Source organism: Catharus ustulatus, chromosome 4 (genome assembly GCF_009819885.2).
Source record: "Catharus ustulatus isolate bCatUst1 chromosome 4, bCatUst1.pri.v2, whole genome shotgun sequence".
In the NCBI taxonomy this organism is placed as follows: domain Eukaryota; kingdom Metazoa; phylum Chordata; class Aves; order Passeriformes; family Turdidae; genus Catharus; species Catharus ustulatus.
The window spans coordinates 46,518,822-46,532,069 of NC_046224.1; positions in this window are offsets into that span (position 1 = coordinate 46,518,822).

Sequence of the window (13,248 nt, forward strand, 5' to 3'; positions counted from 1 at the left end):
GTGGCAGGTTCTTCGTGCAGTTACTGCTGTCCTCCCCTTCTTCCTCCCTGCTCAACTATGACCTGGGGAGCCCCCTTGTCCTCCTCTGCCCTCGGCTTGTCAGGGGAGGGGAGTGCACATCGATGCTCTGATTGCATTTAATCTTTCCTTACTGAGTCTGTGAGCATGTCGTCAGGAAAGGTGGAAAAAGCAGAGGCTTTTTTTACACTGAATTGTAAACCACAGACAGGGTAGCTGGGGGAGGGGGTCAGAGAATTACCTTGAAGTATATTTTAGTGCCACTTGGGATTTAGGATATTCAAGAAGTAGCAGAAAGGGCTAGAGAGGGCTCGACACACACAAATGAAGTGTGTGTGTCACCCTCTCTGGTGAAGGAAAAGAACAAGCTCTTTTCCAGCTTCCTGCCTGCTACCCACAAAACTGCTGCAGTGGGAGTGAAGATCTTTGAAAAAGATCACACCCTCCCAACCTGGAAGGACCTTGCTCATCATTTCAAAATAGAAGAGAACAACATGCTAGAGCATTCAGTTGGATTTTCAATTGCTGAAAAGCTTCACTTACCAAGGTCTGGCTCTCCTGGTTTCTCTAGAGGGGCTAAGAGCTTCTTATCATCTTTTCAATATACCACTGGAGCTGGTAGCCATCCCTACGCACCAGGTTTCTTTTATTCTGAAATACATTTATTTTTTGTTTAGGTTAAAGTAATGAACATTACAGATTGCCCAGGTGTATTGTTACACCTCAGTGAGGGCTGTCCAGGGTGTAATAACAGCTCAGTTCTTGCTTCAGGTAACTGAAGGCACCATGCAATTGTGCAGAGAAAGGCACAGAGGGACCAAGCCAGTATCTCACTCAGCTTGCACACCAGTGTGAGATTTAACAGCCTAATGTAGTACCTACAATGTGCACAGTGCCTGCCCTGTCGAGGACTGCAAGGATTGTGCTGGTGAGGAAAGTGGAAGCAGAGTTAGGCCAGATGCCAAAGGCTTGTGAACCAGGATTAGTATGTGCAGTCCTCTTCTATGGCACCTTTAAGAACCAAAATGTCCATCATGCTTATTTCTTGTCTAATCCACCTAGAAGAATTCGAAACTGCACAGTTAAAGTTCAGCAGAATTCCTGACTGGCAGTCACAGACATCATAATTTCTCATGAATAGGCTGTGTTCTGGTGAGTGCCTCTAACAGAAGATGGCTGCAGTGTCTGACTTGGATGAGAAAGCCCATCCTGATCACCCCAGACTTGTTACTCCAAAATTTGTAGCATATTTCCCTTGAAACAAAGAAACACGGCACATAAGACAGCCAGAGACCTGCAGCATTTCTCTCCCAGAGCTACTGAGTGTTATTATCTTGGAAGGCAGCACTGCCATCTGGGGATGGAAAAACAATATTTCAGTCACAGTTACTGTCTCAGGAGGGGGGTGGTGGTGGAAACATGGAAAAATAAATAGAAGCTTGCAGTGGCTCACAATGATTTTCTTACAGTACACATGAATCAACAATCCCCTCTTGGATTATTGCTCTCAAATTGGTTTACATTATTTTTCGCTTTAATACAAAGGTTCTACCCTTCCACAAGCATAAGTGGGGTCTTGCCTTTTTAATATTTGTATCATTTAACAACTGACTACATGGTGCAAATGTTCTACAATGAATTCCCTGTAATTCCTTGAATTACAGTATTATTCCCTTTTTGCTCACTTATACCAGTAAACAAGGGAAGAAGTGATTTGCTGAGCCCAGCTAATAAACTGTTCTGGAGGTCAGTCTGCAGTCTTTGGAATTCACAACAAATAATAATGCAGACATTACCATACTCATATCTTTTGACATCCTACTGAGTCTACTGTCATTTTCTTTACACACAGCATTTATTCCGAAACACGTGTCTAATTCCTGGGAAAATTGCTGTCCTTTCTTCCATCTCATCTAAGTCTGTCAGGATTCCCTTCTGTTTCACTAGGAGAGAAATTTCTGCACATACTTACATAGCTAATTATTTCTCTGATCTTGCCTAAAATCCATGTAGAATATAGAGCTGGCAGTCTTAAAGAAAATCCACAGCCTCAAAGACACACAACCCCCTCTAGATCCAATAGTCAGCAACACGATCTATCAAGAATTATTATATGCTGGCATGTAGCCAACTGCTTCTGATATCTTGAATTGCCTGTATGTTTTCTGTATATGTGTGTTCATATCAAGTGTGATGACATTAGAAGTATAACCTGACCTGAGACCTCATAGGGGCCATAAGGGTGATTCATGTTCCCTCTCTGCCCTTAACCTTGTGCTTCCATCCTTTCATTGAGTTGGCTCAGCCAAGAAAATTGACCTTGCTGAAAAATTTGTGCTTGTTTTTTATTTTTAATTTTCTCAGTTGATGGTTAATCTTCAGCCAGATCTGATCCCTGCGAACACTGGCACAAGGGAAAATTGAGATCCTGCAGTTAAAATTGCTATTTTGAGAGAGGTAGTACAAGATATGTATCTGCTTACATTGAGTGTAGAACCACATCCTCCCACATGCAGCTTACAAATCTAATAACTGAGTCATATCTGAAGTATCATGTTTAAGTTCAGAAAACTACTGCATGAAAATTCTGAGTTCATGAGTTTTCTTTAAAATTCTTTTTTTATTCCTTTTTTTTTTTTCTGTAAAACATCAAAAGGAACCTTTGTTATAGGCCAAAACAACATAAAACTGAACAAGACTATTAAGGCCGAGTACAGAGATTTTTATGTAAATTCTAGTCTTATAAATAGATTATATAAGCACATCCAAATAGATTACCCAAAACAATATTATTTGAACTGACTCACTACTTACTTTTTATTTGCCATTTAGCAGCAAATAACTGCCTTCTGCTTGAAGCCACTTTCTTTTTATATCATTTGCTATTTTAGTGATCCCATCTATCTTACCTTTGCTGAAGGGATTCTCCTGCAGTAGATAGAAAACATTTTTAATTCTGTCTTAGAAACCTTTATTTTTAAACAATTGTCATGGAGAAATGTTTCATAATAAATGCCGAAGACCTGCTTATGTTTATGAAATACATCTGCCATCAGACAGGCTTTACTTACTCACAGGACAGAAATAATTTAATGTAGCATTTATGCTGCCAATCTATTTAGCAGTTTGCTTAAGAATGAAGTGACTAGGGTGAAGTTCAATTCAAATGTGACTCCCCAGCACAACTGGGTCCAGATGTTCCAACTGTGGAAGCCTCTAAGCCCTCAGCTGCCAGAAATTATGAAGAGTTAAGATCTGCCCTCACAGCAGAAATCCAGTCTGCAAGATGTCTAGGAGCAACTACTTGCTCTCTTTTTTCATCTCTTCTGTAAATATGGAAGGAGTTTGGTTGACTTGGATTATATGAAGGTTTTAGAACCTGACATTAAGGCTAGCCACCCTTTGTTGCATGGCATTTTGAAGCAAATTTTTTTAACATTTATCCTAAGAAAGGTAACCACTGCTACTAAGGCTTGCCAGAATTTTATATACAGTAATTTCACGGTTACAAGCTGCACTGACTCTAAACTGCATCTCTGGGTGTTGGCAAACATTTCGTTCTTTGTCCATACAAAAGCCGCACCTGATTATAAGCCACTCTGTCGTTCGCAGTGAGGACCTGCGTGCAACAAAGTTGCCAATTAGTAACAGAATTGTGGGATCGCAGGGTTTACTGGCTTGGCTGAGGCCGTGAGGGCTCAGCCCGCTCGGGGCTGCTGCCGGGGCCAGGTGGTCCAACTCGGCGCTGCCGATCGGCGGGGCCGCTCAGGGCCGGCCATTGCTGCAGACGGGCTTGCTCGGCCCAGCCTGGTGCTGCCCCGCGGTGGCAGGCGGGGACAGAGCCCGCTGGCACCCACGGCGGTGGTGGCAGGTGGGGATGGAGCCCGCTGGCACCCATGGCGGCAGCAGGAGGGGAAGGAGCCCCCCACTCCCGCCACGGCAGGCAGGGGTGGGAGACCCCCGCCTCACCCCTGGGCTGTGGAGCTGGCAGGAGGGAGCCCCCTGCCTCCCCCTGGGCCGCAGGGATGGCAGCCGGCATGGAGCCCCCCTGCCTCTGCCCCGGGCTACGTTGCCTGAAGGAGGGAGCCCCCGGCCTCCCTCCCCCCAACGCTGCTGGCACAGCGTCCGCCTGCACCCACCGCACAACACAGTAACCAATTTGTAACAATCGCGCAATCCTGGGTTTTACTGGCAGGTGCTCGGCTCAGCACCTCGGCTGCACTTCCGGGGTTGGAAATTTCAGAAAATTTTTCAGATATTAGCCACTTCTGACTGTAAGCTGCATTTCCGGGGTGGGAGCAAAATTTTAGTCAAAGTGGTGCGACTTGTATTCGTGAAATTACTGTACTTTTGTAAATACCCAATTTTGCTCTAATGTAAGACATTAAAAATGGTTTATATGGACAACTAAAAAAAAATATATTTCTGGGCTTCAGGTTAATGCTTCCAAAATAAAAATTAAATGTACTTGATAAGGTCTTCCAGAGGTTTGTTCATTCTTAACCAAGAAAACAGCATTGACTGTCAGGTACAACAGAGCAAGCTTTGGTCATTTCACACAGAAAGTAGTGTTGAGCATTAATACTGGACAGCATCCTGTCATCTCAGGTCAGCTTCATGGCTTTTGTGTCTGAAAGTCTCAAAGCACTTCTGAACCCCAAAACATGCAGATGTATTCAAAACTTCCCAGGGGTTTGGACACCCAAATCTCATGAATTATAATGGAAAAAATGGTCTTTCAATCCCTAGAGGCAAGTCTGAAAAACTCAGCCAGATGGTATTTTTATTAAAGCACAGAGCTGGGAGTTAAAAGCTGCTGTGAAGAGCTTCACAAAGAAAACAGTGATGTGCAATAGAAAAATTAGCATTACTGGATCTACAAAAAAACCCCAAATAAAACAGGTCTATGAGTACATAATTCAATATAGTCTGTTCTACACTTGGCAAAACTTAAAAGCATGGGCATACAAGTCCTCAGAGCTTTTAGGTTTTTTGTGGCCTGTAAAATCCTTCTAAGATAAGTCCTTCCTTGCTTCTGCAGTAGCAACTGTGGAAGTGGTTGATACATGGCTGAATTTTATATTTGTACTTTAACACAATTCAAACCGTCCTTATTTGCTGAGGGCAAACCACCTGGAGAGAAATTACACTTTTTTTCCCCCACTGGTACTTTAAAGTTATTGTTTCAACTCAGTGAGTGCAACTTATCATGAAAGCTCCATGCTAGAATCACTTTAGGATGGACTACAAACCAATGTGTGGTCTTAGTGTTGAAAACTGAGGCAAAGAAGATGTTAAGTTCCTCAGCCTGGCAGTATCACAGCATTCACTTTCCTTGGACAACATTTTGCCCTTTAACTGGAATGAAAACTTGCTAACGGTCAATAGTAGCACAGCCCTTGAGCTCCTGCAGTTTTGCAGAGTGGAAGGGCATTTCCTCCTGGAGACCAGAAGCAAACTCTAGGAGCATCAGGGCTTGTGTTGTTCATAATCCATGCAGCTTTGCTCCCCTATAGCCACTGTCAAAGAATAAACCACATTAAGTCTCAGGGATTGTATTGCAAGGATTTCTTGCATGTCCACTTCCTTATTGTTTCATAGCAGAGAACTTGTTTTTTATCTCTTTTGCTCCATATTACAGGATATTGCTGGACTCTCAAAAATCACAGCTAGGTGAAGATATCTTTTTTTCAAAAAAAGATATTACATTTTAGAAAATTCCCATTTTGGATTGTGGGCAAAGCATTCATAGTCTATTAGTTCTGCTCATCCCCGTACACCTATGCTTTTGCATCTGAGCCCCAGTCTTGGTAAGATAGCATCTTGTAAGACACAGTGACTTCCAGGGTCTTTGAGGAGACACTTTCTTGCTGGGAGTCACATTTGTTCTGAAAATGAGGGACCAGTGAAAGAGGCAAATCACAGGTGTGGTGCAATGTTTCTTCTGCATTACATGAACATTGAATTCTTTATTGGGAAAATATGGAAGGGGTATGTGCAGGGTATTCCTTCAGAGCTAAATGGAGTATCAGCTCATGGTGTACCTTTTCTGAGGAACTTGACTGGTTGTGGAATAGGTTCAAAACTCTCAGTGGAATAGTGAAACCTAGTCACAGCTATAAAGATCTGCACCTATAAAGCACACCCATAGGACCTAGGTTTAAAGCACTGTCAGTTTTACACAGCTGCAGTAAAGGAGCTGTTAAAGGACTATGGGAAATGGAAGCAGAAAGGATTTCTGAGAAGCAAAAGAGCTTCCAGGGAAGCAGCCATCTGAACAGGAGGTGAGAAGAAGCTGGACTCTTGTACTGGTCCCAGGAGTGATGAGAAAATAGGTGGAGAGCAGACAACAGAAGAGAATGAAGACAAGTGTCAGCATCTCACAAGTGTCAGAGTCACCATAGGGGGTTTGACAGGCCTTTGGCCAGACACTCTACATCTGCTCTTTTGTCATTTGCTGCTACCTCAAGATCTGCATATTTGTATCAGTGAGAGCAAAGAGCATGACTCTATGCCTCTCTCTACTAACATCTTGGTGGGTCTTTAAAGAATTCAGAGAAGCCAGTGCTCTGAATAATATGGAACTCATTAAAAATATGAAATGAAGGGTTATTTTCCAAGGAACAAGGAAACTCAAGGGTTTTCTTAGAAAAAAATTATTGAGGGTTACCTTCAGGCCTGTCCCAGTAAGTATGACAGTTTGGTCATGAAAGGAGCTAACCCTGAAAGCTATTCAGACTAAGCAAGACTCAAAAGCTGATGAGGCCAGAGCAGTGGTGACCCAGTAACTGGATCAATAGGGGATGTGCCACTGATATCACTGGGACACAATATGGAAGGATATATTATAGTTTCTCTGTTTGCTTATTTTTTGTGTAGGATACTATTTCTTTCACATCAAAAGTTTCTCCCATTTATAAATGCCCCATTTATAAATTATATGTGATTTTCTTTTAAGAAACCATATAAAATAGATGGGATGTTTCACATAAACAGGTTTGTAATGGACATATTAATGCTGGCTGAACTGTAACCGGGGATATCTATATAGAGGAAAAAACCCAACTCTCAGAGGAAAAAATGCCCTCCCACCCTTGCCGTTTCTTGAAAGGTATCAAGAGAAAGTTTTCCCCCATTCCAGTAAGCAGCCTTGCCTGAGGCCATTGTTCCAGCTACACTGCAGGGAAAAAGCCTGGAGGAGCCATCACATGTCCCAGCCTGCCCTTTCTAATACGTACCTTTTTTGTTAAGAAGACAGCTTTAATTGAAAATATGTCTGCTTGAAAAAGAACAAGGGTCATGATCTTGCTCCACAGTGGGAGCCTGCAGGAAAGAACTGGCCTAGCTTTGTTAAAATGCCTTTCTCCATGAACTGGATGCTGTCTCTGCAGTCCTGCTCACATGCACATTATCCCTCCACCTCCTGCTCCCAGTGGCTCAGTTGATTTTTGGCTGTCCCAGCAGAAATAAGTTCAGCCAAGATACCTCTTAAAGACAGATTTCTGATAAAGGTGGAGCAAGGCATGAGGAAGGGCACAGACCTGCATGTAGGGATGCACATTACCCCCAGTGTGCACCCCGGTTCACTAGGTTCAACCACTCTGAACAGTGAAGGAATTTGCAGGTGCTCATGCTACATCTACTATTTGTAAGACTGTCCAAGCTTATGCTATCCTAGCAATTTTCAGTTGCACGATGGCATTTTGCCCAAACAACAGCAATAAAGAGGCAAATCAAGCTAAGGATTAAGCTTTCCTTAGACTGTGAAGTTTATGAAAGCTGTGGAAAAAAAGAATAGAATTCATGGTGCCACTACCGAATCTATTGTTAATTATTATTTAAGCTATAACCCCAGTAAACAAGGCATTTAGAGACTTTTATCCTGAAAATGAAAGGACACTCTTTTGAAAACCTAACCTTTTAACAACCTTGAAGTTGACCACTGCCTTGTTACCTGAGTACAGTACTGAGCCCCACTGACACTGCAGACACTCACCTGCCTGAGAGCTGCCTACAGGAGGTCTTTTTAAAAGAGGTCTGTACTACTCAAACAGCCAGGGAAAGCAGCAAGAAGATTAGTGACACCTCATTTCTCCTGTCTGCTACAATCAGCTAAGGACTTGGAAAGGACAGCTTTATTCTTTTGAAGCCTAAGTTGTGTGGGGTAAATTGATTCTTTTACCCTAAATCTTTATCTGGTGGTAGGAGCTGAACTGATTTCCTCCAGGTACCCGGGAGTGTCATAACAGGTTGTCTGTTGTTCCATTATGCTGCTCCCTTTTGCTGATGGCAGAGGCAGCACCATTTACCTGTTGTTTTTTTTTTTCCCTGACAGAGAAATCACAACAAATACAAGTCAATCACTTTCCTTTGGAGGGTAGCAGCAGGAACACAGGAACGTAGCTTCTGAATTAAAGCTATTCTGAAGAATTTTATTGTCCCCTTGGGCTAATACTGGAGGGCCAGTTTGTTAAATGGTGTAAATCAGCACCGTCACAATATCACCTAAGCTTCTAAACAAAAGGTTTCATTGCCACTCTGAAGAGATGCCTGACCTCTACCATGAGAATATTTCCACATATCACACTATTAAACCACTGACAATTGAGCTCACAGTATAAATTTTGATGATGAAAAGATTCATGTAAACAGTGACTGACAACACAGCATCGACTTTGCTCAATCGAAAGCAAATGTGATGTATCCAGCATAACACAAAGTCCCTGTGAAAAGCAAACACGTCTGTAATTCATCTGTTAAAACAGCAGCAGAAGCAAATTAACTGACTGTTACTGTTTGAGAAATAGGATAGAAGCATTTTAGTTGGAAGCAAAGTTCGTGAAGTTTGCTTTATATTCTGCTTATTTAGTTTTACTGTCTTAATCTGAGAGGTCCTACTTCAACAATGAATTTGAGTGCATTTTTAGACTCTGCTAAAACAAACAGGACTCTTGTAAAGCCTTTGGGCTGTCAATCCATAAACCAGTAAGGCAGCCTTTCCATTAAAATTCAGTGGTTATATCTACCCTGACCTTTGAGGGCCTTCCTGCTTGCATTTGAAGTTTAGGCACAGTCTATCCTGACTGTGAATTTGCCCCATTTGAAGAATCTGACACCACAAGTGCCTGAGAGTGTTTCAGAATTAGATGTCTTAGGATGCTGTGAATGAATTCAGATGTTGCCAGATGTTACCCATCCTGGCTTGTGCAAAGATAATTGCACTCACTGAAAGCTGGGAGAGGCAGAGGGGGCAGACAAAACTGTCCTTAGTGGTACCTATGGAGGGCTGTGCAGACAAAACCAGCCTCAGAACAGACCCCTCTCAAAAAGGACTGGACCACAGTAATTTACGTAAGTGTAAATTAGGGAAGTAGCTATCCAATTAAATAAAGCCATAATTCTAGTTAACCATATCTTTGGCTGGTTAAAAATTCAAGGCAGCATTTTCACCCTGTAGTTTTGCAATCTAATTTGAAAGACATTTATTCCCTCCCTGCTCCACTTCACCCAACTGTGACGATCATCAAACAGAAGTTGTTCAGCCTCATTGCATGAGATGAGCTGTCTGGCTCACAAGCAGTCAAACCTTCTCCTCCCCTCCAAACTCTTTTTTAACCAAAATATTGATCACCCTTTTTATTACAATAGTTCAAAGGTGTAGAAAAGTAAAACATCAGTGTGTAACCTACAACCTTTAGGTGAGTTTACCATGGTGGATGGGGGGAGGAGGGAGGGAAATGACAGGGGATGAGGGGGACACAGAGTTTGAAATGCAGATTAATCACAATGGTTATTTTTACAGCAAATTTCCATCTGTGCTTGTGCCTAGTTCTCATTTTAAGTCATTGTTATTATCACTCCCTTCAGCTGGAGAACGAGGAGCCCTGTGTTTTGATTCAGACTTCTATTGAGAAGAGAACAGAAAAAAGCTGAGTAGAGCAGAAGGTACCCATATGGGTGAGGTCAGTGCCCAGAGAAACAGTGGTGTAAATTAAATGGCTATAGCTAGTCCTCCAAGTAAACTGGGTCTGGGAGGGCACCCAGGATACTATTGCAAAGAGCAACTCTAGCCACTGATTTAGAATATTAAAAGTGATGCTGCAGAGGTAGAAAAAAAAACCTAGTGGAAGACAAGGTGGTGAGCCAAAGTATGAAACTCTTTTGGAAACCAGGAAATGTAGGTAAAAGTGCATTATATAACCTGCATTAATGATATAATGAGATATGAGATAAAAAAATAACACAGACAAAGCAGATTTTTGTTTGAGTCACAATAACTTCATTAAGAAGCCTCTGTCAAAGCATTTTTTTTATCCTAGGAGAAAATGTTATAGACTCCTTGAGGGAGTGGAAGTGAAAGCATCAGATCTGAGGTAGAAGCAAGGCATGTGAATTAATCATTCTGTAATGATGACTTGCATACAAGGCAAAAAGAGACAAACATGACACAACATATGCACAAAATGCTGTGCTGGTCCTCAAAGAGTCATCCAGTACCTTTAGAACTATAGAGATATAAGAAAAACGATGCAAGAAAATTTTAACATGTAATTTACACAGACACAGAAAACAAGATACTCTCAAAAAAAAAAAAAAATCAGCAGGAGAGAGATATACTATAGCTTCAGTTTTTCTCTATGCTTCACATACATTTTCCTACTGGGACCTTCTCTGCAAGACAGATGTTTTCATTTCCATATGTTCAAAATACCTGACTCACAATGGAAATGCTGCAGATCGAGCAGATGCAGTGTACTTTTCCTGGACTGGCAGGATTAAAGACTTGGGCTTAGTAGAACTTGGTCTGCTAAACTAAACTATGAGAATGATGAGGGTGGAGAAGACTCCTATCTAGTAATACATAGAGTGGGGGAAGAAAGAATAAATGCAGAGACACTGGAACTTTTTAAACTTGGAGGCAGTACTGGCACAAGAATAAATGATTATAAAGCAGTCATGAATACATTTAGACTTGAAATGAGAAAAGATTTCAAACCATCACAGGAGTGAAGTAGCTTTACAATGGGAAAAAGTAATGTTAAAGATAGAGTTTAAGAGCTATTGTTTAATGAATAGAATTGAACATGATAATGATAAGAAGTGAATAAAAATATGAATGATTCCTTCTAGTTCACTTTTTGCTGTAAAAATCCCTTTGATTTTTTATAGAGTGCTAGATAAAAACTGAATAAATGCATTTTCTTTAATTATCACCTGTAAGTTATTTTCTAAATTGCATTAATATGAATACTAAAGAACACTAATTATCTGTTAATTAAAATGCAAATGTAATGCTAATAGTCACCTTTCATTTGCTGCATCTTACAATTGGAATATCTGAAACCAATCTAATATAATGGGAGTCTATAAAAGAGCCAACAGTTTTACTTGCTTAGTATTTGCTGGATAGTAACACAGAGTTTTAGGAGGAGAGAAATTACATTGCTTGATGAAGAAGGGATAGAACTTAAGTTCAAGACATGTGCCTCATTATAGAGATCACTATCCCTGGATGAGTGATAAATAAGAATTAATGTTCTCCTTTTTTTCCCCCCTCCCCATCTTTCCCTTAATGAATCTCGCTATGGGATGCCACAATGACCCTTATTGTAACCATTGCTCTGATGGACTGATGTCCTGTATTACCAGGACAAAAACAGACAGGGATTGGCCTTAGGTACTTTATGCATAACTCTACTAACACAGCTATCAGATCCAACATCTACACACACACAAAAACATGTTAACCTATCTCTAGATGCCCTTCCTCATTCCTTGCTTCATCATTGGATTCCAAGTATGAAATACCTGTAGTAGGAAAGCACTTATAGGCGGAATTTCCTCTTGATAGGCCCAGGCTGTTTTTGTGTAATCTTCTCTTCACACAAGAGGGTCATAGGGTAATACAGAGGCTTCCCCATGGAGAGGAAACATTCACACTTTGGCATAACATGCAAGCCTCTGATAGCCATGCAAATAAGTATATCCTTTGCCCTCTAAAATTTTTTAACTCTTCTACAACAGTAGAGTCCTACTGTTGTCTTAAGTTCCTACGCTGGAACTACTAATGGAACATTGTTGTTTTGAGACAAAAATCAAATACTTAAATAACACTGCAATCAAGTCAATGTCTCTGTCTTTAGAAACACAATTGTCTTATCTTGTTCTGCACAGTTAAGCAATTGTTTCATCTATAGGATGTTACACAATTATATGGCTATAATTGCCATAGTCAAACTATTTCAAATTATATTGAGAATATATTTATGCTCCTTTTTGCAAAAAGATGGTAACTGTACAAAATGAGGTTTTGAATAAGCTCATTGAAATCCTAGGAGGCATATTAAAGTGTTAAAGATAGAGCTTAAAAAATAACATAACAAGAAAAACAATCACTTCATCCATAACGTCTATATTACTTTCATAGTGCTTAGTTTAAGTGCTTCAACAACTTTGTTATTACCTTCTCAGTGTAATGTAATCTCAATGTTCACTGGACCATTCTTGTAATACTTCGCTGGAACCATTAATACAACAGTTGCATCTATAATTAATAAATAAAACTGTGAGTCTCAAGCAAATGCAAAATTTCTGGATTAAGAAAATTAGGAAAAAAAATTAACGGGGATCTTCACCCTTTAGAAAGAAGTATGACAGTCACGATCACCAGGAAACGAAAGGACTCCTACACAAAATGATATATAAGAACAGGGAAATTTGAAACCTTATGTTACCAAATATGAAAGGTATGAAGAAAAGATTTCAAAAGGGAGGCATTGCAAGACCCAGAGCAATTGATTTAAACAAATCAATGGCTAGCCACCTCCTTTTCAGTTCTTCCTTCCTGCAGCAGAAAGTGACTGAAAGAAAGCCTGAAAGCCAGTATTCCTGAAACATCAATAAGTAGATGTTGGAGAAATGTGTCAGTGAACCTAGGAGAGTAGACAACATTACATAGTTGATGAATGAAGAAGCGGTTTAAGAAACTCTTAACTCTAGCGGGATCTGGAGTAGTCCCTCAGACCCCAAATCACTAGTCAATTTTCCTTGAGGGTGGTGGGGAGCAGGGAAGTCAGGGGCCACTTCAGGAAATGGTTAGATCAAAGAGTAAGTGCTGCTGCAACCACCCTGATAGTGCTTTGGGGCACAGGCTCCACAGAGATGGTTGTTGTAGCTGTGACAAGGACCTAGGATAGCTTATACTGGGACTCAGGGGTTAACAAGAATGCA